General features: G+C 47.5%; 1 protein-coding gene across 1 annotated transcript in view; it reads left to right on the top strand.

The window, feature by feature from the left end:
• CDH23 (cadherin related 23) overlaps positions 1-26,390 on the top strand; it is a 209,763-nt gene that overhangs the window by 60,855 nt on the left and 122,518 nt on the right. The window lies entirely within an intron of this gene.

The raw sequence follows: 26,390 nt of genomic DNA, 5'->3' as shown, positions 1-26,390 counted from the left end.
GGCTGGTGACAAACCTGGGCTCTGTAGCCCTCAGGATGAGGGATGGGTTGGTGGCTGCCACAAAATCTTGGGAACTCTGCAGAAAGCAAGCAAGGAGGCACAATTAACACAAAATTAAGATGTAAAAACGCTCTGCTCACGTTGTCCAGATGAAATATGGAATTCCAGGCTCAGCTATGTTTGTAAATGTCTTACAAGGGACTCTCTGGGCAAGTAGGCTGTGCTGGCTGAACCTTGAAATGGATGAGCAAGGAGGAATGATGGGATGGGGAGGAGGCAGCCAGGGACTGCTGCTCGTCTCTGCTCTGGTTCTGAGGTTTCAGATTTGGGTGCAGAACCCAAGCATGTTCATAGTTTGCGTTGGAAGGGACCTTCAAGATCATCTTGTTCCACTCCCCTGCCATGGGCAGGGACACCTCCCACTATCCCAGGGTCTTCCAAGCCCCATCCAGCCTGGCCTTGGACACTTCCAGGGATCCAGGGGCAGCCACAGCTGCTCTGGGCAGGCTGTTCCACTGCCTCTGCCTTTTAGGGTGGTCTGTGTTCTTATTTCTCTTCCCTATCCCTAACCCTGCTGTGGGTGGATGATCCTTTACTTTCTGTCCTGTTTTCCCAGTCAGCACACCATGGCCATATGGGCATGAATTGTTGGGTTATGACCAGTTTTTCTCATCAACTCAGACATGAAAGAGATTTCTGAGACTTGCTTAAATAGGGCAAAGCACTTTCCTTTCTGCCTTGTATAATAATGCCTTGTTTGTTAGGCTTGACTTAGCTGAGACTGGCCCACCCATAGCCATTGAAGTGGTTCTGAGCAGCAGTTTCTGCCTGCTCAGGTTGTGCTCCCAGGCACTTCAGGTGCAGCTCCTGAAATGAAAGATTTCTGGTGTGCCCAAAGGCAGTGAAGAGAGCTGTTTTAATGTGGTTGCTCCTCCATTTTTTCAGGGGAGAATTGGGTTCAGGCTCTGCTCTGAAGTGATATTAGAGTCCATGGAGCATGAGAAACTGCATTTGTTTGTGGGTTACAAATGAAGACCTGTCAAAAACCTTTTTAGGCAGCGACAGAAGTTTTCTTTTTCATGATACATTTAACTTTTGAAGACTTTGCCTCCCGAGGAGGCTTAGCTCTTCTCTCTCTCCCTTTCTATGAGCTTGGAAAAAGATGGTTGGCAAAAGTTGCTCTTCTCTCTTTTGTTCTGCCTCCCCATCAGTTTGGTGGAGTGTTGGATCCTCTGGGGTGCTCTTGCTCCTGGAAAATGGTGTGGCCAGGAATGAAGGGGGTGGCAACCCTGGGGGAGAGGGGGAATGGGACATGAAGCCGTCAGTGTGGGCAGAGGGCACAGGTTATTCCCATCAGTTTGCTGTCAAGAGATGTTCTGCCAAGGATAAATGTGCTTATAGGATTTCTGTCCCTTTGTTGTAAGAAGCAGGACGCCATCCCTGGACACAGGAGGCTGCTGAAGGAGTGTCACATCAGCTCTTCATCACTTGTTTGGTATTGCAGCCCCGTTCTGAGGTGCAGGTGGTGTGTGAAACACTGCTGCTCCTTGCTGTCTGCTGCAAATCAGCCTCTTAATTCAGTGCAGGCTCTTGACAGGCACTGGGAAGCTGATTTCAGACACCATCCCTGGTCTTGTGTGCTCCCAGATTCTTCCATCTGAGCATCTGAAACATCTGCCTGGCAGTGGGTTTGGAAATGTGATATGAGTGGACACCTACAGAACAAAAAAGGGTTGTCAGAGCTGATGGCATTGTGGGGTTTTCTGCCTCCCTCCAGACCCAGCTCAATAATTGTCTTAAATCATTTGTGGGGAGGGTGAGCACTTGTCACAAGCAGGGTTTTTGTGTGAGCCCAGGAATGTGAGCGTTGTGGTGTTGAGGTGAGAGATGAGAATCTGATTCTAAGTTTTCAGAAGGCTTATATTATATTATATTATATTATATTATATTATATTATATTATATTATATTATATTATATTATATTATATTATATTATATTATATTATATTATATTATATTATATTATATTATATTATATTATATTATATTACTGTACTAAACTATAGAGAAAGGAGCCATCAGAAGCCTACACAAGAATGAATAATAAAAAACCTGTGACTGACCAGGGAGTCTCACACAGCTGGACTGGGGTTGGTCATTAAGTTAAAACAATTCACATGCTGGGTAAACAATTGTCCAAATCACATTCCAGAGCAGCAAAACAGGGGGAAGCTGAAGCTTCCCAGGAGAAAAAATCCTGGTGAAGGGATTTTCCTTAAAATATCACAGTGACAGGTGATCTCTCCCCTGCTCCATCCAGGAGGATGGAGGTGTCAGGAAATGGGCTTGATGCAGAGGTCTCCTCTGCTCCAGCTCCTTCTGCAGCAGCATTGTGGGGAGGATTCACAGGGATTTTCCTCCCATTTGTAGGCACAGGTGGTGTCATGGTGTCAGACACTTAAAGAGGGTTTCTGTCTGTTTCTCAGGGGCTGAGGAGGAGGAGCAGGAAGGACAGGAGCAAGCAGAAGGGGCTGCATGGCTTTTATGAATTTAAATCTGTTTGCAAGGGCCAAAGGGCCTTCCTTACAGAGAAGGAGGAGGAACCTGCTCCTGAGTGTTTGGGGAGATTGTAGCAATCCAGTGGGTTTTCCTTGGAGAGGAAGTGGTAGTGCTGACACATGGTGGTTGCCTGGAGCCCCCAGACAGTGAGGGACAGGCAGGTTTTAATAAACTCATTCTTCTCACGTCTAAAGTTAATTTCTTTCAGTTTACTTATGTGCTTTTCCCCCTCCTTTTTCCTTGGGCAAGGGGTGGCATCCCTTGGCTCAGGAGCTGGGGGAGCTGCTCCTGCTGCCGACCCACCACCAGGGCAGGGGGGGTTTAGCACACCCCAAGGCAGCATTTCTGCCCAGCTGCAGCTTGTGGAGGTGCAGGTAGGGTGGCCTGGTGTGCTCTGCTCTGGGCAGTGCAGAGGCAGCTCCAGCACCTGGTTCCCATCCTCCTGAGTACAGCTGCTCATGCCCAACACCATGGAGCTGCCCCTGCTTCAAACACTGCCCCTTTCCCTGGTTTTTCCCCAAGTTCCTCTGATGCTGATTGCTGAATTACTAGCAGAGTAGCAGGAATATGCCAAGATTCCAGCTTGGCATATTCCTGTTGTGTGTCCCTTCCAGTGCTGTGATCCCACAATGGCTGAGACCCTCAGGGGTCCTGTCCCCACTGCCTGTCCCCTCAGAGCCCACTCCATGTAGGTAATGTCACATTCTCTGCCCTGATGGCGAGTGGAAGACACCAAACATTTCCCCTCCATTCTTCCTTGCTGTGTTTTTCCAGCAGGGATTTCTCTCACCAGGCTTGTTGTGCTCCCAGATACATCCATCCAGAGCTGGCACACTGAAAGTGCTTTCATTTAGTACTTCTTTTATCAGGCTTGATTTTCTATTGCTTTTTCCCTTTGGGTGTGCTTGGGGGAATTTATTCTTTTTAACAGGTTTATTCCAGTGTCAGGTATTGGTTCTAAAAGGCTGGGGGGGGGGGGGGGGCCTTTGATTTGTTGCATGGAAAATGCATTTGGCTTCTGTTCCCTTCCTTGAACTGGGAGGGATGGAAAAGAGGAGGAAACTCAAAGTTCTGCCTGTTTAGCAGCAGCTTTCTCATCCTGTGTGTCTGTGTCACACTCTCTTCTCTTCCTGTGTCACCAGAGGTTGACTCCTGCAGGAACCTAATGCAGAGAAGGTGACAGACTTCTCCTTGAATGTTTTGAATGGCACATCCCTAATCCTTGCAGGTAGCCCACAGTTTTCCACCTGCTCAGTGCTGGCTGATGTTACTATTCCTGGTGGAGCTGTGCTGGTGTTCTCAGTTGCAGCAGTACGTGTAGGAATAAGCACTTTCTCTTGTTGTGAAGGTGTGAAGACAGTGATTTTAGTCACAGAAAATGCATGAGCTGCTTGAAGTCTCCCTGTTGAGAACCAGGGGAATGGGCACATGGAGACAGGATGATTTTATTATTTTATTGTATTTCTTTTCAGTGCTATTTTCCCTTTATTTTTCCATTATGTTCCACAACTCTCAAGTTTCTCATAAGCAGAACTAGAAGCAGGGTTTTGGGTTGGTGATTTGGTTAAATCTCTGGGAGGGATTAAATTGAGAAATGCCCCCATACATCTCCCTTGCAGCTGAGGGCAAATTTAACCACTGATTCCAAAGCTTCCGAAAATGGCTTTGTGTGAAAATGAATTTTGGCCTCTCAAAGTTCAAACATTTATCCTGAGCCAGAAATATACACAGATTTGCTCTCTAATTTAATAAAGCCATCCAAATAATATGATTTCTCCCATAACCATCGTTTATGTTTCACAGCAAAATGATAATGAGAAAGTCATTAGAAGTAATAAACAAAACAAAACCCACACAGCAAATCCTTCACCAAGCCTGACGGATGGGAGCAAGAGCAGCATATGAGTCTTAGGCCACGGAATGTGCAGCTGTTTTGAGGGAGATGTGTTCTTAAAACATTATTTTTACATGCAGCATTCTTAATGGGGTTTGGCTGTGCTTGGGGTGGGTGCTGCACCCGTGCCAGGCTGGCATTGCTGCTCTCACCCCTCGGGGCTGGTTGCAATGGGTGATTTACAGGCACCTTTCTTCCCTCCCCTCCAAAAAAATCCTCCTCCTCATCCCAGCTTCGACAAGGTGCTTTTGTTTAAATTTCCTGGTGAAGTCTTGAACCGAGCACAGGGAATGTGTTGAGAGTAAGAACTCCATCCAGGTACCAAAAGTGCTCTTTTTTAGCTTTTATTTATTGCTGGCTGTGCACTTTGGGCTGCAGCCACAGCACTCACTTCTGGGTTATCCTCAGCCAGGTGAATTTTTATTTGACTTCAGTGTTTTGCTCCAGTGGGTGTCTAGATTGGATATTAGGAAAAAAATCTTCACTGAAAAGGTTGTCAGGTTCTGGAATAGGCTGTCCAGGGCAGTGATGGAGACACCATGGCAGGAGGCATTCACTAGTACGGCTGGCTGGGGGCTCTGTGTACAAAATCCCCAATGGGATGGGACTGCTAGGAACGTGCCTTGAGCTGTTTGATTTTCCAGCATCAGCCTCATTGCATGGTTATGACAATGGGAAGATGCCATCAGCAGACCAAGAACTCAATGTTACAACTTACTTTAAAACTCTTTTGACCAATCACACAAAGCAAAAGCACATTGACAGTAGTTCTATCCAACCACTATAAGCACATGTACCTTTGGTTAAAACAAAGCTTCCTTATTTTGAATACAATACCTGCTTGTGAGCCTTAAAACACAGTGCACAGAGCTCCATTATTAAGCTTAGAACTTTCTCATATCTTGCTAGGTAAACTTTTCTGTAGCTTAGGGAGTTGTTCTAGACAAGTGTTAATACACAGACCATTGTTCCATTTGTCCTTACTTTTCACATAATTTTTCTGCTGGCCAATCTCATGGCTGCTGCTTAGCTCCAATCACAGTTCTGCTGTCTCTGAGACCTGCCTTCTGCAGCTTTCCCAAAACCCTCTGATTTTATGGATTCCCACACACTGGCTATGTGGATGGGGCACTTGGAGACATGGGTGAGTGGTGGGCTTGGCAGTGCCCAAAATATCCACATTTGTTGCTGCTGGATGTTTATCCATTGCCTCTGATGCAGGCATTGGGGAAGGGACAGGATTTTGGTAACAGCTCTTACCTGGTGGTTTATTGGAGCTGTTGGGCTTCCTTATTGGTCTCATTAATTGTTTTCCTGATTAGAGGACTCCTTTTGTTGATTTTTGAGCTTTCAGAATCACAGCAAAGGTGGGTGGACCCAACACACACCTTCCCATCACAGACAGGATGGGATGCTGGAGGAGGTGAGATTTGATAGTGCAGAAAGCTCTGTAAGGTGACAGGAGCAGAGAGGAAGGAGCTTACCCCTGCTGCCTCCATTTCTCACCTCTTGCTGTCCTCTGCCCCTATCCCTGGGCTTTTCCTTCCTTCCAGATGCCAGAGGAGCTCCAAGGGCTGGCTGTGCCACTCCTGGTGCCATGCATCCTGCGTTTTTGAGCCTCCTTCCCTGGCCCGAGCCGAGTGCTAGCAAATAATTCCTCCAATTAAGCAAAAAAAGCTTTTCATTCTTCTTACACTGAACTGAAAATAAAAATCAATAGAAGAAATTCTGCTGGATGGAGGTTTGTGGAGAGCATGTCTTGCTCTTTTCCTGCTGCAAACCAGGGCATGTAGTACCTTTTTAACTTCCTTTGAAAAACAAATGGTACATCTGAGCTGTCCTTGGGCAAACCCTTGCCTGCTGACATTTCAAAAATTGCTCTTTAAGGTTCCTCCTCACTCCCTCCTTCCTTGTGCTTCTTTCTTCTCCTAAAAGAAAATCCTATTTATGTTTTCACCTTTGAAAAAAAAGGGTTTAAATAAAAAAATAACTGTGCACAGGCTGGAGCTGCATGGGGGGCAGAGAGGAGAGAGCTCTTCTGCTTTTCCCTCCTTTTCCCCAGCCAGATATGCTGTGAGCAATTGCTTCTCCCCTGGGAAAACGAGACTCCCTGGCCTCCTGGCTGCTCTCATCCAGGAGGAACTTTTGTGTTTAAACATGCTTAGCACTAAGCTGAACACGAATTCCCCCCAAGCCACCAAAAGCAGCTTCCAAGCTGCCTTTTCAGCAGCCTGCCCTGGGCAGAGAGAGCTGCTGGGTGCGTGAAACCTGGGCAAAGCTGGAATGCCCAGAGGCATCATTGTTCAAAATGAGCTCCCTGTTCATGTCCAGAGGGCAAATCTTCATCTGGAGGTGCCTGAGTTTGTTTTTTCCAAGAGGCTGAGCCTGAAAATGGTTTGGCAGGTGTATGCTTGACGTGGCAGGGAGAAGCAAAGTGATGCTGTTGTCCTGTGTTGATGATTTGGCTGCTGGGATGCTGGGCTGTCCCTGGGGAGCAGGGTGGCTGCTGGGGGTAACCAGCTCTCCTGGGGCTGACAACTGAAGTCATTGTCACTTGGGAGGGCTGGAGGAGATCCTGGTGGCTTCCCATGGAGTGAGAGCCTGAATGAGAGATGTGGGACTCCAGGCAGCTCTTCAAAATGCAGTTTATTGTGTCCAAGATGTTACAGCAGCCATGGCTACTGGGTGACAGAGCCACAGCTCCAGTGCAGACAGGCCTGGAGACCCTTTAATTTTGGTTACATTGCATTATAGACTTTTCTTTGCTGAGCATTTTAATACATAAGAACCAATCTATACCTTTGCAATCACCTATAGCCTATCATAACTACTATCATTACCATGTTATTGTTAATACTATCCAATCACATGAGTTAGTATGGTACAGTTTACTCTTAGAGTTGCTTTTCAGTTTTCTTGCAGTGGAAAATTCTTAGACCAATCTATACCTTACTATTACCTATGGCCTATCATAACTATCATTACCATATTATGCTTACTACTATCCAATCACATGAGTTAGTATGCTACAGTTTAAGCTTAAAGTTGTTTATCAGTTTTCTTGCAGTGGAAAATTCTTAGACCTTTTTTCTATTTGCTTGCCTTTGGTGTCTTTCTGTTTTTTCAAGACCTATTTCTGCTTGGTAAAAATATCTTTTTTGTTTGTGGTCAATGTATCCTTTGCTCTAGTCAAAAAACCTCCTTGCAACTCGACTTAACCTTTGCTTTCTTAGTTGTCCACTAAGAATGGCTCAGCAATCCTCAATTTTACACATCTATTATTCTTCTATATCAAAACTTGCTTCCATCTCTATTTTGTTCTCAGGTTTCTACATTCAGAGAGCTTTCTGCCAAGCACACATATCTGGGAAACTTTCCTGTCAAACTTTCATCCTTCCCAACACCATGGCTCTATGGAGAGGTGTAAAACAGATTCACTCATCATTTTGGAGGGATGTTGATGGTTCTGTGTGTGGCTGCAGCGTGGAGGGGTTGAGCAAAGCATGAAAATTGGGGTCTAAAAAGTGCTGGGGGAACATGATTGCAGGGAAATGACAGATGAGGTTTGTTAATGGCTGCAGAAGTGCTTTGGGTAAGAAGAATTGCAACCCCATGTTTTTCCCTGCAGACTCTTTTTGCTGCCTTTCTGAAGGAAATGCTGTGGGAAATGAATTTGTAAAAAATTCTTAAGGTTTGATAGAAAGTTCACATAGTACATATTTGTATGTAAACTTTGAGACAAGAAATGTTGACTTAGAAATGTTATAGAATAAGGCAGACATTATCGAGATAGAACTAGACCCAAATTAATTTGTAGAAAATTCTTAAATGCTAGAAGGTTCACCTAGTTCGTATTTCTTTGAGACAAGAAATGTTGACTTAGAAATGTTATAGAATAAGACAGATATTGTTGAGAGAGAAATAGAACTAGAACCAAGTTTTAAAGGATGGTCTTGTAAATAAGACTGGATACTTTGAAGAAATATAACTGTGCAAGATGCATTGTAGGAAGATAAATTTGCAGAGGCCAAAATGCCAGAGCCCGCTTTCCCTAAAATCCCTGTCAGGATGTTTCCTGGCCCCTTCCAGGGGGCACCAGGGGAAGAGGAGAGCTCCCTTTTCCAAGAGGAAGGCCTCAGGAAGCCGAGGGATGATGGCACAACCTTGTTTTGCTGCCAGACTTCCCCATCCCTCCCCGAGCATCCCCAGGCTGAAGGAGGCCCTGGCATCCTTCCGAAGGCAATTCTCATTCAGCCAGCAGTGGTTTGGAAATAGTCACTCATCAGGCACTTATGGATCTTTCAAGCACCTTTCTCTCCCTAATAATCCCACCTCTTGGGAGGTATTGATTCTCCTCCGTTGGCTGCCTCTTGGTATTCCACAGTCTGTGTGAGCCCGTGGAAATCGCTGCGCTGTCATTTTCACGCTGCAATTACCTGCTCCTGATTCCTTTCATCCCCAATCCCTTCCCTGAGATCTGAACTCTGCATTGACAAGCCACCCTGGAAGAAAGATGAGGTCAGGGTGTAGGAAGAAGGTTCACACAACAAAAACTCTGGGGAGTGATTGACTCAAAGGTGCTCAGCTGGTTTTTGGGGGTGTTTTTCGGACATCCACACAAGAGAGATGCTGTGGCTTCCCAGCCTGCAAATGTGACTCCATGCCTTGCTGTTTTGCTTCTGCCAATAAAATAGGAAATTCTTCACCTGGCTTCTGGGCAAAGGATCAGCCTGGAGAGATGAGGGCAGCTGTTTTCTAAGTCATCCTCAGTCCTCTGCTGGGGAATGGGCTCCTTCCAGTACCTGGAGGGGCTTTTGACAGGGGGAAGAGGGAATGGTTTCACTGCCATAGGGGGCAGGGCTAGATGGGATGGGATGTTGGGAAAAAATTGTTCCCTGTGAGGGTGGTGGGGCCCCGGCACAGGGTGCCCAGAGAAGCTGGGGCTGCCCCATCCCTGGAAGTGTCCAAAGGGATTTGGAGCAGCCTGGTCTAGTGGAAGTGTCCCTGCCCATTGCAGGGTCTTGGAATGAGATGGTCTTTAAGGTCCTCTCCAACCCAAACCATCATGGGACTCCTCTCACCCTCCAGAAGGTTGTCCTTTGATTTGGGGTTACAGTTCACCCATCTGAGGAGGGGCAGATTTGGGAATTTGTTTCAATCCCATTTTAGGTGATTTTTCTTTTCTTTCTGGGTGAACAAAGGTTGAAGGACAGGATGATTTGCAGCAGTGGGGTTTCCTCCAGCCCTGCCTGCTGTGGCACAGGAGCTGCATCCCCCCAGGAGTGGCACCGAGCCTGGCACTGAGCCTCACCTCCAAACTCGAAGGCATTTTGTTATTAAAGCAGCATGCCTGGGCAGTGAGGGCTCTCACTTGAACAGAATCCCCATTCTAGCAGAGAATAAATTAAAAAGCCAACTGGCCATGGCTGCCTGAGGAGCGCCAGGACCTGAGATAGGGCCAGAAGTCAGATAACAAACAGTGTCCAAAATTGCAGCGCCTGGTGCATGGCGTGAAATTAAAACCTTCCCTGCCTCCTCCTGCATGCTGTAACAAAACAGCTCCTGACACAGTCTGCCAGCACCAGGAGTGAAGAGGAGAATAATTAAATACCTGGGAGGTTTTGCATCTGAGGGAAGGGAAGGGATCAGGCTTTTGTGCCACGGACTTCAGCGGTTTGGAAGCTGGACTTAAGTTGGAAGGGTCAAAACCCCCCAAAAACCAACTGAGCACCTTTGAGACACTCACACCACAGGGAAACTCTCCCCAGAGTTTTTGTTGTGTGAGCCTTCTTCCCACACCCTGACCCCATCTTTTTTCCAGGGTGGTTTGTAAATGCAGAGTTCAGATCTCAGGGAAGGGATTGGGGATGGAAGGAGTCAGGAGTAAGGAGCAGGTGATTGCTGCATGAAAATAACAGCACAGCTATTTCCTCGAGCTCACACAGACTGTGGAATACCAATCTGGGCTGCCTTGCTACCCAGATGGGCAGGAATCTGACTTTTTTCCCGTTTTCTTGACTTTTCCTCAGAGTTTGGTGCCCCCACCTTCCCTGTGAGGCTCAGCCCTGGAATGTGCCTGTGTGGCACTGGCTGTTCTCTTTCCATCCCTCAGGAAGGACATTTCCCTGGAGTTACCACCCAGGAGTGATGAAGAGGGCAGCACTTTTTAATCAAAGTTACATTAGGTGAAGCTGATATTATTCACTCTGCTTTATTGCAGCTATTTTTACATGGGGGTTAGAAGTTAATGCTACCCAGAGAGCCTGGTTTTTTGCTGGATTCTGGCAAGCCCCAAAATCCATCAGCACATCCAGGCAGGGCAGGAAAGAGCCCAGGCAAAAATAAATTCACTAGATTAACTGGGAGGAAAAAAAAAAAAAAAAAAACACACACAAAAAAAAAACCAGCTAAAAACCCAAACCTTTTACAAAAACCAGACCCTTCATAATTGAGGGTCTGGTCTGGAAGGGCAAAACCCAGGCAGGACCATCAGCCGCAATCAGCAGAAGGATGAGCTGCTCCAATCAGCACGGGACGGGGAGCAGGAGCCTGGCAGGAGGGCTGGGAGGGAGGGAGAGATGCAGGGTTGGTTTTTCCCTGCCCTGGCAAATGATCCTGACTCTGTCCTACTCCTCAGCCACACCACAGGTGATAAGGCTTGGTGTGCTCCTGATGGGGGATGTCAGCACTCAGGAAAAGGCTGGGACTGGAAACAGTGCCTCAAGGGGAATGGTTTCTGCAAGGAAGGTTTTGCCAGGGTTGTGTGGGTGTGGGTCTGTCTGAGTTTGAGGTTTTTCCCTCCCACTTTCCCCTAATGCCATGTGAATTCCCTGGACCTGGCAAGGATGCGGGCAGAGCTGGGATCTCCTCTGCTACTTGCAAGAAGAAAGGTGATTCAAAATGTGGTGAACTGGGGGAGGGAAGGATGGAGTCATCTCTCTGCTTCTAGAAAAGGACAAAAGTGCAGCTTTAATCTTTCTCATTTGCTTTCCCTCTCCTTCCCCTTTCCCACCTTGTTCTTGCTCTTTAACACAGGTGTCCCATGCTGTAATGTGCTGTGTAAGCCTTTTCCTGCTGTTTTATCCCTGCAGGAGATGTTGTGGTGAGCTTTTAGGACCCTATTGCCTTGGATCTTGTGATGTTCCCAGTTAAAACCAACCCCAACACACCAGCCAAGTGCTATTGTCACAAAACACCAGGTCTTTTAAAAACCATTTAAGGTATTTTTAAAATCTGCTTGACATAACTGGTGTCACCAGTAGATTGCTTTGACCCTTCTTCTTATGTGACTTCTCAGTGTGCTTGGACAATTCTTTGGGCTGGATTGTAAAGGCTGGTTCCTTTGGCAACACGAGGAGAAATTAAAGGGAAAAATTGTTTGCCTCAACACGAAGGTTATGAGACCTCAGGCAGACACATGCCATTGCAGAAAAAAATGCTTTTTAGAAGTGTTTGCTGCCATCCTTCCCCAAACCATGGTTATGGGGGAGTTTGAAGGAGAGCTCAGGTTTTCACAGGGGGTTATCAAGTTGATGTTGAGGACTGGTGTCACACTGACAGAGAGCAGGTTTGGGATTGATATTAGGAAGAAATTCTTCCCTGTGCTTCTAAATCCCTGAGAAACAGCCTGAGCAGGAGGTGAGGAGACTTTTCAAGCTGCCAGGGCAGTGGGGACAGCATGAGGTGCAGAGGGCAGGGCCCGGCTCTGTGAGGGACAGGCCCAGGGCTGCTCCCCTCAGGGTTAAATCCCAGCACAAGCACCTCATTTCTGGTGACACTTATCAAAAGCACAGCTTATGGAGAAGACCCACAAAATAAAAATGGAGACAATGTGAGGTGCAGAAGGCAGGGCCCAGTTCTGTGAGGGACGGGCCCAGCGCTGTGAGGGACAGGCCCGGGGCTGCTCCCCTCAGGGTTAAATCCCAGCACAAACACCTGATTTCTAGTGACACTTGTCAAAAGCACAGCTTATGGAGAATACCCACAAAATAAAAAATGGAGAAGACAACATGAGGTGCAGAGGGTAGGGCCCAGCTCAGCCAGGGACAGGCCCAGGGATTTAACCATGAGGGGAGCAGCCCTGGGCCTGTCCCTGGCTGAGCGGGGCCCTGCTCTCAGCACCCAAACACCTGATTTCTAGTGACACTTATCAAAAGCACAGCTTATGGAGAAGACCCACAAAATAAAAAATGGAGACAACATGAGGTGCAGAGGGCAGGGCCCAGCTCTGCGAGGGACAGGCCCAGGGCTGCTCCCCTCAGGGGTTAAATCCCAGCACAAACACCTGATTTCTAGTGACACTTATCAAAAGCACAGCTTATGGAGAAGACCCACAAAATAAATCAGGTTGGACGTGGCTTAGATGCATCATCAAGTTAAAAATAACTTTTCCCCTTTCTCTCTTGTTTCCTGAATGTCTCATCCCCGAGCGCAACGCAACAGACTGAGAAATACCAGGAATCTTCACATGGTTTGGGTAAAAAGGGACCTTAAAGCTCATCTAATTCTAACCCTCTGCCATGAGTAGGGATTCCTTCCACCATCCCAGGCTGCTCCAAGTCCATCCAGCCATGCTTTGGACACTTCCAGGGATCCAGGGGCAGCCACAGTTGCTCTGGGCACCCTGTGCCAGGGCCTCACCACCCTCAGAGTAAAAGAATATCTTTCTCACATCTAATCTAAATCTCTCCTCTCTCGCTTTTAAGATGATACTTTTTAAAGATCATGCTTCTTTTCCCCATTTGGGAAAAAACCCTCCTTAGGACTGCTGGCTTCCCTGTCTTTATGAAGTGTCTGATTTGCTCAGCTCAGCTCCTGCCTGGCTTTTCCTGTGGTTCAAAGCCAAGTCAGCCTCCATATATTGTATTTTAAAAGGCTGTTCCCTGTGTGGAAAATGCCAATCGCTTGTTTTTAAAATTTTAAAAGTTTAATAGTGATAAAATGGTTATAAAAATAATAATATAATTAGAGTAATAATAATTTGGACAATTTGGATTAGGACAATATGAGACAACAGAAAGAGTTACAGACAGTCCGGGTGCCTCTTTCTGGGCAAAATAAGCCCAAAAAAGAAGCCACACTAACAGAGGATTAACCCTTAAAAGCAACAGCCTGTTGCATATTCATACACCTCATCCATGATGCATAAATTCCATTCAAACACAGGATTCTGTCTGGGCAGTGTCAGCTTCTTCCTCTGAATCCTGACTGAGTCTTCAGGGCTGAGTGAGGTGGGAGGAACTCGATAATGGAGCAATAAATTCTCTTTCTCTGAAAGATTTGGGTGTCCTGGGCTGCTGTCTCATTGCGAGTCCTTTCTTTACAAAAAGTATCTCACATTGCATAGTTTCTATTTTAACATTATGTTATAACCTAAAACTATATTTAACACACTACTTAAGAGAATGAATACAGCATAACTTTCTAACATAACACAGATAATATTAATTTTAATATTTCAATAATAAAATATGCATTTTTCCACACCTGCACATCCCACTGTCCCTTGCTGTCTCTACCCCGGGGCAGTGGGACACAGGGAATTGGGGTGTTACCTCTTGTGGGAGGATGGTGCCTGTGCTTGGCTGTGGCAGGAACTCTTGCTGCTGGAGTCTGCAGCCTCAGCACAGCCCAGCCCGATGAGGAGACCCCAGCTGAACCTGTATTGATCCCTTCTCTGCTAATGAAGCCATCCACGGGAAGACAGGGAAGTATTTTTTTGAATCAGCACAGCTGTATGGATTTTGTGTTCACTGGTGTTGAGGGTGGGTACCTGCTCTCAGGCTGCTGTAGAGTTTTCTTTTTGATGGACCTTTGGGACTTACAAATCCCAGATTTCAAAAGGAGTGATGGGGTTTTTTCTTTTGTTTTTTGAGGACATGTTACTTGCTCCTCCCATGGTCAGAGGTGGGCTGCTCTGGGCTGAGAAAGGTGCTTTTAGCTTCTCTGCCAGAACAGTGGATAAATAAGTGGTAAAATAAATAAATAAGATGGAAAAGCAGGCCTGGCTAAAATGGGAGAGCAAGAGAGGTGGTCAAAGGTGGGCAGCTCTGTGCTGAGAAAGGTTCTTTTAGCTTCTCTGCCAGAACAGCAGATGAATGAGCAGTAAAATAAATAAATAAGGTAGAAAAGCGGGCCTGGCTAAAATGGGAGCAAGGAAAGATGATCCTCTTTCCAGGATTACATGTGCCAGATGAGAGGGTCTTTTGAAGATTCAAGAGAAGGAGATAGTGAGAAGTGCTGGGATAAGAGGAGATAGCAAGAAGGCAGTGAAGTGACAAAACAAGTCCCAGTTTGGTGGCCTTCCAAGGTGGCTCAGGACAGCTTGGGGAGGCATGGAGAGGGACATGTGGCTGGATAAGCATCCGTAGATTTCATCTATATATTTGCAGCATGTTGTATAAATGAAGACAATACCTAATGACTCGTGGCTATTATTTGAAGTGTCCCACTGTTTTACAGATTTATTTGTCATTTCTTGTAGTAACACCGATGATAATGAATTCATTTGTATTAATGGGGGTGTCGTGGACTTCCGTTGATATCCCGCATTAATTAATGTACCATTAAAAGGAAGTGGCACCCAATTAATATCAAGTGGGAGCGGTGCTGCCGGTGTCCTGTCATTAGGGTTTCATTTGTAATGCATTGTTTGAATGCTCTGCCTTAATGGAAGTCATTTGCCATCCAGAGCATCACCCAGTGGGCTGCCATGGGGTGCCAGAAAGTGAAAGTTAGAGGCAACTGCAAAAAAAAAAAAAAAGAAAAAGGAGATTAAAATATTTTAAAAATCAGGATCTCTCGGGTTTATGGCATAGCCCTCAAGCAGGGATTGGAAAAAGGATTTCTTGTCTCACCCCACACTGAATGCTGGCTGGTAGCAGTGGTAAATCACTCTGGTGGCTTGACTTTGCTACTGAATTTTGATCTTGAGGGGAGGGACGGTGGAAAATCCTCCTGGATTCTGTAATCCCCTTGCTTTTGCTTCCCTAACCAAAAGCAGCCACTGCAGGAGTGCAGACCTTGACTGTGGCCACCTGGATGCACCTGCTCCATGCCCACCATCTCCAGGAAGATGAGAGCCAAAGGGGTGCCGGGCCATCTGCCGTGGATGCCCTTGCAGAGGGTTTGGAGACTGCTCCAAACGCCCTTTTCCAGCAGGAAAATCACACCAGCAGGAGAAATGAGATGCTGCTGAGGCTGGGGGCTCTCTGACTGACAGGTTTTCGCATTCTTGGCGCTTGTGTTTGACTTTCAAATGTCTCGTTAGACCATCTTGGCTTCCCATCTGCTGTCTCCAAAACTGGGACTGACCTACCAGCAGCCAAGGAGGGAAGCACAGACTGCCTCCCAGCCCTTGCCCCAGCTCCTTGAAGGCTGGAGATGCAGAATGGCAGAGAAATGTGGCTTTTGTGATGAAATTTGTCTGTGGATGCTGAGTTAGTGAAGTAGTGATTGCATCACCACCCTTTTCTTCTGCCCCTTCCCACAGCAGTGGGAAGCTGCTGGATTTTGTGAGTTGGAGCTGGGTGAACCTTAAGGTCCTTCCCTACCCAAACCATTTTAGGATTCCATGATCCCTCTCCTGCTCTTTCCCCTCCAGACCTGTGCTGCAGGAGGCACTGGTGCCACCAGGAGCCCCCAGCTCCTGGGGGTGCTGTGCCATGGATCGGCCGCTGCGTAGGCAAGGGCAGGGATATATTTGGCGGGCAACACGGGATCTCTGGGCTGGAAAAAGCAAGAAGGTTTATCCCACAGGATACCAGAGCATCTTCTGTTTGTCCTGTGCCTCTGAGTGCCACTGCCCTGCCAGCATGGCGAGTTCCCCCATGGCTGGGTGGTTGTGATGTCCCTTCCTCCTACGCTGAGTTGGGCTGTGGCTGCCGTGAACGAGCGCTCTCAGTTATCCAGCAGCTAATTCCTCTCCAGCTCCTGTAAAGCATCCATCCATTCCAGCTGTGTTTATGGTGTTTTCAAAAGCTCCTCAATTGAATTATAGCTCTGCGGTGGCTGTTTGCCAGTGTCACCCGATAATGAGGGAGGTCACTTAATAGAGATAGCAATAAGAGGTACATATTAATGAGGACTGATTGAAAGGTGGGGTGGATTTCCACCAAAAAGGAAAAAAAAATTGTAAAAAAGGGAAATTATCAGGTTTTAAAATCAAACTTAGAAATTGGAAATTGCCTGGCTCGGACGAGCAGTAATGCAATTAATAAATGTAATTTAAAGTGCAATTAAGAACGCAGGAATTGTGAGTCTGTGCACATCCGTGTGAGCGTTCTGAGCTGGCACACGAGCGAGGGACCCAGTCTGGCAGCCCGGGATGGAGCATGGGGACAGAACCCAAAACACAGGGCTGGCTTTTTCCTCTCGGCAGGGGCTGGCAGAGGGGCTGTGGCTCTGCTTCTGCAGATGTTTCCTGCAGCAAGCCACACCTGGGCAGGAATAGGTGACTTAAATCAGCCCAGGATGGGCGAGACGGGGTCCCAGGTGTATCAGGAGCATAGTTGGAATCCGTGTCAGCTCTGTTGCACAGCACCCCTGCCTTCGGCAAGAGGCACCGACCCCTCCTTGCCGCCTGCAGGGATTCGGGATCGGCGGGAGCGCCTTTGCCTGGAGCGCAGGGATGTGCGAGCCGGCTTTTAGCGAGCGCAAAGCTCCTTCTATCCGCCCCACTGAGAGGCAGGGAGAGGGAAAAGCGCCGCCAGGAGCGTCAGCAGGGAATGATTTAGGAGTAATAGCTTGACCTGAGCTGTAAGAGGAGCGCGGAGCAGCCGAGCATCTCCTGGTGGGAGCGGTCAGCTCCCGCCTTGCTGCGGGGGCGGGGGGAGCAGGAGTGGGGCTGGCCAGGCCTCGGGTTTCTGGGGTTGAGATGACCCCCGAGGTATTAAAGAGTCTTTTTTCCCAGCCCCGCAACCAAAGAAGAAGTCAGAATTCCTCAGCTCTCGTTTTCAAGGTTGTTTATTTTCTCTATCTGTTACATTCTTTCTCTGACCTGCTGAGGTCTGTCCAGACCAGCAGGGCTGTGGCACAGTGATTGCCCTTGGGGTGGTGTTGGCTTTTTATACTAAGAACTACATATACTTTATTCACAATAATTTTCCAATACCTATCACCTATGTTAAACACTCTGTCTTTACGCTAAACCAATCCAGAAGTGTCACCATCCCAGCAGAAGATGGAGGACAAGAAGGACAGGACAAACCCAGATTCCTCCATCTTGCCTCTTGAACCCCCATTCTAAATCCTCAAAATTCTACTTTGTCACCCTGTGATAAATTCTTTATCACTCTACTCAAACTCCTGTGGCTTTTAACTCCTCACACAAAGTTGGCAATTGTTTCCATGGGCTAAAATCAAAGGCACAGGTGTCTGTGACTCCATGCCAAGGTCTCTGAGCCCCTTGCCAGGGTCTGGAATCACCCAGGGCAGCCAGAGGAATGTCCTGGGTCCCAGCAGCGAGGCTGTGCCAGGGAGGAATCAGAGCTGGTGCTGCTGGAGCCCCCGTGGGTGCCCCCCGGCCTGTTTGTGTCGCCTCATCTCACCGACCTTCCGCCAGCTGCTCGGCCAGATTGCTGCCGCTTCTCCACATTTATTTGCATGGCTGCAGCATGCATCGGCATCCTAATCATCCCCACCAGCCTCTCAAAGCCGGGTGACTTTGCCCTGGGAGGTCACATGGAGGTCCTCTACAGAATCACAGAATTCACAGAATGATGAAGTTCAAAGAGACCTCCAAGATCATAGAGTCCAACCCAGCCCCAACACCTTCACTAAACCCTGGCACTCAGTGCCACATCCAGGCTTTGTTAAACACACCCAGGGATGGTGACTCCACCACCTCCCCCAGACCATTCCAATTCTTTATCACTCTTCCAGTGAATTTTTTTTTCCTGATATCCAACCTATATTTCCCTTGGTGCAGCTTGAGTCTGTGTGCTCTCTTTTTGTCAGTGCTGCCTGGAGAAAGAGCCCAGCCCCACCTGAGCACAGGCACTTTTCAGGGAGCTGTAGAGTGATGAGGTCACCCCTGAGTCTCCTTTTCTCCAGCCTAAACACCCCCAGCTGTCTCAGTGGTTCCTCACTTGTGTTTCAAGCCCCTCTCCAGCCTCGTTGCCTCCTCTGGATGCACTCCAGCCTCTCAATGTCTTTCCTAAGCTACATGGCCAGCCACTGGAGAGGGGCAGCTGGTGTGGTGGGATGAGCCCCAAATACACCAAAAGAGGCGTTTCTGGTGCCCAGCATTCTTGTCAGAGGGTTGTTGGTGGTTTAAGCCCAGCCAGCAGCTCAAAGCCACGCAGCGCTCTCTCTGGGTGTTGGAAAAGTAATGTCTGGAGAATGAACTCCCAGATCTCCTCTGCTTCATCTCCCACCTTTGCTTCTCTCCCACTCTGACCCTGCTGTAAAAAGTCAGCTCTCCATATTCCCCCTCTCAGCCCTTTGCTCCTGAGGCCAGTTGGACAAGACTGATGGATCCAAGCACATCTAGGGTGTTGGTGGCCCATGGCCCATGAAATGGCTTTGTTATGGTGGAAACTCTCCAAGGCCCTGTGCAATCTGCTCTAGAGGGACTTAATGCTGTGGCAGCAGGTGCCATGGGCCTCAGGAAAGAGGATGGAAGCTGGGTTTTGTGCAAACAGCCTTTTTGTTTAGTTAGTCCTGTGGGAAAGGAGAGCCTTTCCACAAGGATCACTTGAGTTGGGAAGGAGCTGTAAGATCACCAACTTGAGGCACTAACCCAGCACTGCCAGGTTACACAGCCATGTCCCCAGGTGCCACCACAGGCACACATCTTTAAATCCCTCCAGGGACTGTGACTCCACCACCTCCTTGGGCAGCCTGGGCCAGTGCTGGACAAACCTTTTGTGTTGGGCTTGCAGGGCCTGGTTTTTGGAAGAAGAACCGACCCAAAACCCCTTATCCTGGCTCCCTGTGCTGTCAGTGGGAAAGAAAGGGTGTTTTCTAAGGAGTTATTTTACTTCTCATTATCCCCCTCTGATTTTCTTAATAATAAGCTCACTTTCTACTTTTAAGTTGAGCCTGTTTTACCCCTGCAGTGTTTTCTCCCAGTCCTTAACTTAATGAGCCCTTTGTTTAAATTTTTCTCTCCTCTGCCCAGCTGTGGCAGGGGAGGCTGAGTGAGCAGCTTTTGTGGGTGCCTGCTGTTTGGCCAGTGTCAAGCCACACCACCTTTCCATGAAAAAAACTTTCCTGCTATTCAATCTAAACCTCCCCTGGCACAACTGAAGAACAATTTGTGGCAGACAAGACGAGGTGGTGCCCTGACTTTTTTTTAGGTGTCCCTCACATTCAACTGTGGCCTGGTTGGACACATCATGGAACAGTTTGGGTTGGAAGGGACCTTAAATGGCACCTAGTTCCACCCCCTGCCATTAGTAGGGACACTCTCCACTATCCCAGGCTGCTCACATTGTGACCCCAGAGAGGGCATCTCCTCTGGATTGTCATCTACCTTGTATTGGCTGGAGCAGCATCCACCCAAATTTCATTGCTGATGCATGTTATAATATGGGTAACAATATAATGCCTATTATAATAGGGTTCATAATAAGATATTAAAGACTACCAGTGTGGCCAGAGAGTGAGGTGTAAATATTTTTAAAAATCCCTTTTTGGTAACCTGTTCTTCAGCCTTAATTGCCCTTCTGCAGAGGATGTTGCATAAGGCTGTGGTGTCCCAGCTGTGGGGGTCAGCAGGGCACATCTGTGTCTGGTGACTCCTGCTGGGGCCACACGGGAGGTGACAGCCCAGGGCAGCTGTTTGTTCTGCTGGCTGTGCTTGGGCAGCTTTGGGGTGGAAACACACCTTCCTGGGAGGATGGCAGAGCTGAGGGGCCCTGCAGCCCCACATTTCCCTTCGCAGAGAAAAGCAAGGCACAGTTCTTCCCAAGAATATCTCTGGGTTTCACATTCTCTGAACATCAGAGAAAGGGAAAACACAATTCTTATCATTTGCTGTGCCTGTGTTTGTGCAAAAGGAGAATGCAATATGGAGATTGTATCCCAAAGTCATGGTGTTTTGGTTCCTTGGCCTGTCAGGGCCAAGTGTGTGTGCGTGTGTTGGGATTGTTGGGTGACAGTCACAAGATTCAGTGCAGTGTATGCAGGGTTGACTGCTTAACAGATTCAGTTTTAGATGTATAGAATAATATAGTATAATAGAATAATTAATGTATAGAGTAGTGTTGTATAGAATAATACAGTATAATAAAATGTAGATGTATAGAATAATATAGTATAATAAAGTAATTAATTAGCCTTCTGCTCTCCATGGAGTCAGATGCATCATTCTCTCCCCTCACTGGGGCCATCATAGCATTGCTGTAGGGCCCAGCAATGGGACAAGAGGCACCAGGCAAAAATTGATGCACAGGAAGATCCCCCTGAACATGGGGAAGAACTGTCCTGGGCAGTCACTGAGCACAGATTGTCCAGAGAGGGTGTGGAGTGTCCCTGTCTGGGGATATCCCAGAGCCCCCTGGACACAATCCTGTGCTGTGTGCTCTGGCATGTCCCTGCTAGAGCAGGAAGGTGGGAGCAGAACGCTGTGGTCAGACTCATTCTGTGTTCCTGTGGTTATTATGTGTGGTTTCTCACCTCTGCACTGCTCAGAGAGAGGCAATGTCTTGGTCTCTCCTCTGCCTCCCCCATGTGCAGCAACATCCTTCCATGTTTGAACAGGGATTTTAGGGGTTAGCTCCTTATTTTAACACAGACCTGTCCTTGCTGCTGGGGATCCACTGGAACAGAGCAGTGTCTTTATGATTAAGGAGCTCTTGCATTACTGTTCAGTATTTCTTATTGGGCCCCCCAAACTTCTTCACTTTTATTTTTTTTCTAACTTTTCTTATTTATGGCAAAATAAGGAAGTCACAAAGGGCATCCCCACTTAGCACCCCAGAGCCCTTTAATTCCTGGAGCTGCTCTGGGGTGCTGGAGCTGCTCCTGCTGAGCTGCCAGGTGAAGGAGCGGGTGCTGGAGACAGGTCAGGAGCAGTCCCACTCTCGTTTGCCCTCCTCCTCCTCCCCCCCAACAGGCTGCATCTGTCTGCATGTTTATTTTTAATCCCACATCTGCTGGCGTCGTAACAAAGATTTAATGACATGACACAGTTTTGTCACCAGTTCTTTTTTTTCTGTAGCGAATGGAGCCTCCGTTGCAGGCTGCTACAGAGAGCTGAAAGCTTAAAAAAATGACAGAATTTGGCCACTCGTGTAGAAAGCTCACCTGTTTGCCACCAGCACCTGTAGGCTGCTGTCTGCCTGGACAAAAAAAAAAAAAAAAGATAGATTTTGTTATTTTTGCCTGTTGATGAGATAAGCATAACTACAATTAGTCTTTGTTAATGAAGAAGGATGTGCAGAAGAGCCCTATAAATGCTGAAAAAGCAGGAACATGGTCCAGCACAGGGCTTTCCAAAGGCATCTCCCTGGCTGGTGTCCTCTGCTCCGTATTTACCATCAAACATAAGCCCCAGGCTCTTCTGTTTATCCAGATGTTTTGCTTCATTGTTTAGATGATGGGCCACAGCTTCTGAGAAATAAAGATGCCAGCTTCCTGCTGAGGAATATCTCGAGCCTGTTTGACCCAGAAATGGCAAGAGGATTTTGAAGACATACTTTTGATGCTTTTTTAAAGGCAGATGGCCTGAAATTCCTCTGAGTCCTGACTGCCTGCCTGGGCATGAGCACTGATGAGACCTTTTTACCCTGCAGGACTGTTAACATGGGATGTCTGCACCCTACAGCTGGTTTTGCTGGTTTGGGGGATTTTATTTTTTTTTGCCTTTTTTTTTTTCTTTTTGCTGGTTTGGGGAAATTATATTTTTTTGCCTTTTTTACTTTTTTTTTTTTGCTTTTTGTGGCTTTTTGCTGGTATGGGGGAATTTTAATTTTTTTCCTTTTTTTGTCTTTTTTTTTTTTTTTCTTTCTGCTTTTTGCTGGTTTGGGGGATTTTTTCTTCCTTTTTTTTGAGCTGTGAAAAAAAAGATGCATTACCCAGAGCACTCCTTATGGGTCTGCATCCTCTCCCCAGTGTGCTGTTGGGAATAAGGACATGGGTTTGGTAGTGAAATTTTCTCATTGAGCTGTGCATTTTGGGCAGAATCAGTGATTTCCCTCTCTGCTTCCTGTAACACTCCTCCTATTGCCTGGAAGCCCTTCTGCTCCCCTCCTGAATTCACTGGGGCTCTGCTTTGCTCATGATCCAGCCCTGGGGTCCCTCTCAGCCCCTCAGAGGATGTTGATGTCCATGATGATTCCCAGGGCCAGATCTTTTTGTCCAGAGCTCATTCCCTGCTTTTACAGCTCCTGCTGTCCTGGCCAAGGAAGGGAGAAGCTGTAAAACAAGGATAAAGCCATGGAAGTCACCCTGCAAAGCTGGTGACCTCCGTGTCCCCTCCAGGCAGCTCCTCCTTTGCAAGGACGAGGAGATGAAGTCCCTTCAAAGCCTGCTTTGGGGCTATTGTGTGGAGTACAATGCAGGGGAAATCAAGCTCTCCTCTCTCCCGGGCAGCCCAGAGCAGCCCCCTAATCACGGGTGACCAGAGAGGATTTGCATGTTAAAAGCAGTGGCTGGGGGCACTTAAAAAGGAGAGGAAGCATATTCATGAAAGCCAGCTTTATCCTTATGAATATTGTTATTCCCAGGGCAATATAGCCCAGAGCCTTCAGTGCAACCCTTGCTCTGCCTCTCCCTGTGAATGGTTAATTTGTGGTGCTGTGTGTTGTGAGTTTGGTGCCCCAGTTGGTGGCTCTGGGAAGGAAGCTGAGTTGTTGGAGCACCTGGAGTGAGGTGGTGGAACCAGTAATAGGAGGGCTGTGGGATGCTCTGGAGCTGCTCCTGGTGGTGATGGCTTGGGGGAACCAAAAGAGAGACTGGGGAGATGCTCTGGTTTTGTCTGGAAGGTGTTTTAGGAGTGCTCAGAAAGCAAACACCCACCACATCCACCCATGAAGGGCTTCTTTGTCACCCTCAGCTGACAAAATCCTGGTTCCTGATCAGTTTAAATGCCCTAGCCAGGATTAAGGTGCTGAGTACCACAGTTGGTGGCTCTGGGAAGGAAGCTGAGTTGTTGGAGCACCTGGAGTGAGGTGGTAGAAGCAGTAATAGGAGGGCTGATGGATGCTCTGAGCTGTTCCTGGTGGTGATGGCTTGGAGGTGGCAGGTAGCCCAAAAGAGAGGCTGGGGAGATGCTCTGGTTTTGTCTGGAAGGTGTTTTAGGAGTGCTCAGAAAGCAAACACCCACCACAGCCACCCATGAAGGGCTTCTTTGTCACCCCCAGCTGACAAAATCCTGGCTCCTGAGCAGATTAAATGCCCAAGCCAGGATTAAGGTGCTGAGTGTGGGGCACTAAGTCAAGGGTTTACACGGCAGCAGGGCAGGGCTGGGTTAAGCTTCCAGAAAATGAGCAGCTATAAGGCAAAGGGCAGCAAAATTCCAGGACAGATGGGCTGGGGAAGGTGTGGTGTCTCCATTGCTAGGAGGCTTTCAGGATGGGAATGATTTAGGCGGAGCACAGGGGCCAGGTTTCTCTTCTGAGGTCCCTTCCAGCTATATCTTTTATGCTTTTGTGACTGCTGATCACCAAGAAACTTGAAGGCACTTTAAAAAATAATCCTCAGGCCGTGCCCTGTGAGGCTTTCTAGAGCAGCTTGATATAGAGGAGGGAAAAAAAAGGAAAGGAAATGGAAAACCTAAGTGGGAGCTACAACCTCTCACACCTTGGCAGAAGCGGCACTGGCGTAAGGCAAATGGAATTTTGCTGGAGTCCAAGGTGAGCTTGGGTCCCTGCAATGCCACATGCCTGGATACAAGGGCAGGGGCATGAGGGATGGGCATGGGATGAGTGTCCTGAGCCTGGATTCATCAGTGGGAGCTGCAGAGTGTGCCCTGGGCTCCCTGCTCTGTTGTACCAAATCCTGCCACCTGCCTTGGGGGCAAACTTCTGCTGGCCTGAGCCTTAACTGGGAAAATTTGGATTCTCTGGTTCTTTGCACTGAGGATTAAGCTGGTTAAATAAGATTCCTGAGTGTGGAGCCTGTTTTCCAATATTTTCTAGTAGAAGTGTTGAGTGGGACAACCTTTGGTTTACTGCAAGCCCTGTGATTCCCAAAAAAACCCTGAAAATGGCTCAGTTTGTTTCACAGCTTTGGCCAAAGATTTTCTTGGAAACAGTGCCCCATCTTTTAAACTCTGCCTCTCCTCAAGCCTCCTTTCCATCCTCTCAGCACTTCAGGATACTTCTCTGTAAGCTGAGGGCTAATAACTCAATAGGAAAGGAGTTAAGAATAAAACACAGAGACTTGGGAAGAGGTTTTCAGGAATAATCCTTATTATCCCAGCAGGCCATAAAGGTCACTGCCAGGTCTCACTTGTGACCTTTGCTGTGTCCCCTTTTGAGGTTTAGCTCCTTGTCAACCCTTTTGATGGTGTCACAGGCAGGGGGACGTGCCCAAGGTGTCGTGATGTGTACCTGGAGCCCCAGCAGAGCCTTTTAGCTGGCAGTCTGTGCTCGTGCCTTTAGGGAGAGACAAGAATATGCATTTTAAGATTTGCATAGGAACATGCAGCTGTTCCACCAAAAATGGATAATTGTTCTCCCCGCTGTGAAGTTAAACAATAAGAAGTGCCAAACTGCACTTGCCATTGCTGATTTTGTGCACTCAGCTGCATATTTTATGCATGTAGATTAGTTCCAGATTTATGACGATGGAACTGTTCATGCCTGCGTTAATCGGGCCAGGTTGTAGTTGCTGTGGAAACTACAACTGACTTTTATGTGAAGTTCCGTGTTGCATTTAACGCTTTTTTTTTTAATTTTCCCCTTATTTTTTTAAAGCTCTCCTATATTTAATACTTTGTGGTGAAAACAGTGAGCGAGTCGGCGTCAAAAATAAAAGCGCCTTTGGGCAAAAAACAAGTTTCAGCAAAGAGAGCAATTTTTCTGGGAAGTTGGGATGTCTGGGGAAAATAAGGGTTTGTGATAGAGTGCCACCTTGACCAGAGCTGTATAACTATTATTATAAGTGTGTAACAACTATTATAGGCCCTGCAATACTGTAATAAAGAATACAGCTATATAACTTATAAATGTCCTGGAAATACAGGGCTGAAGTTGCTGGGTCTCTGGATAACACTCCTGGTGGGAAAAGGAAATTGCTGGGATGTGTTTGATGTGGAAATGGTGCACAGTGTTGTGGCAGGCACAGGGCCTGCTAGGCCTCCCTGGTGGTCAGTTGTCTAAGATAAGAAATGCCTAGTCATGATAAGTGGACCAAAAGAAGCCCCTCTCCCACCTTTGGACCCTTGTTATCTCTCTGTAAGACCACAGGTCACTTTCCCCTCAACCCTTACTATTGGACTGTTTTTTGAAACCCACATACCCTATAAAAATCCCCATTTCTGCCCAGTTTGGCAGAAGAACTGTCACTGAGACCCTTTGCAGAAGATGCCAATAAAGACACCTCTGTGGAACCTCACACAGCCTTCTCCTTGCTCTCCCTTTCTCCCTGTGTCTGCCAAAGGCACTTAGCAAGCAAAGAGCCAAAATCACAAATGAGCTGAGAATCACTGGGGTATTTTCTGGGTGCAACCTCAACCTATTGCTGGCAGCTTCAGTTTTGGAGTAATCCAGCAAAGTTTGCTGGATTTTGGAGCTACCCAGCAAAGTTTGCAAGTGGCCTCAAGGGGAGACCATTTTCCATGGGGAAAAATAAGTCATTTCCCCAGGGTCTGGGTATCACATGAGAGGTGGCCTTTAGTGCTCTGAGGGCTTGCAGGGTCCTCCTTGGTGGCAGCATTCGTTTTGGAGAAATCCAGCAAACTTCACAAATTTTCAGGGTGATGCCTCAGTTTTGGCCAGCGTGTGCAGCTGCAAATTGAGACCATTTCCCATGAAAAAGAGAAGTCAT

The sequence above is a fragment of the Zonotrichia albicollis genome, chromosome 7 (genome assembly GCF_047830755.1).
Source record: "Zonotrichia albicollis isolate bZonAlb1 chromosome 7, bZonAlb1.hap1, whole genome shotgun sequence".
In the NCBI taxonomy this organism is placed as follows: Eukaryota; Metazoa; Chordata; class Aves; order Passeriformes; family Passerellidae; genus Zonotrichia; species Zonotrichia albicollis.
The sequence above is the reverse complement of the archived record's forward strand: the minus strand, read 5'-3'. Positions and strand labels throughout refer to the sequence as shown.